Source organism: Bison bison, unplaced genomic scaffold, assembly GCF_000754665.1.
Source record: "Bison bison bison isolate TAMUID 2011002044 unplaced genomic scaffold, Bison_UMD1.0 scf7180017864328, whole genome shotgun sequence".
Lineage (NCBI taxonomy): Eukaryota > Metazoa > Chordata > Mammalia > Artiodactyla > Bovidae > Bison > Bison bison.
In genome coordinates, this window is record NW_011494900.1 from 2,813,563 (window position 1) to 2,813,974 (window position 412).

A 412-nucleotide genomic window follows, 5' to 3' on the forward strand; every position below is an offset into this window, starting at 1 on the left:
CTGAATGGTCTAGTGGTTTTCCCCACTTTCTTCAATTTAAGTCTGAATTTGGCAATAAGGAGTTCATGTTCTGAGCCACAGTCAGCTCCCGGTCTTGTTTTTGGGACTGTATAGAGCTTCTCTATCTTTGGATGCAAAGAATATAATCAATCTGATTTCAGTGTTGACCATCTGGTGATGTCCATGTGTAGAGTCTTCTGTTGTGTTGTTGGAAGAGGGTGTTTGCTATCTACGACCAGTGCGTTCTCTTGGAAAAACTCTATTAGCCTTTGCCCTACTTCATTCCATACTCCAAGGCCAATTGCCTGTTACTCCAGGTGTTTCTTGAGTTCCTACTTTTGCATTCCAGTCCCCCATAATGAAAAGGACATCTTTTGGGGGTGTTATTTCTAAAAGGTCTTTTAGGTCTTCA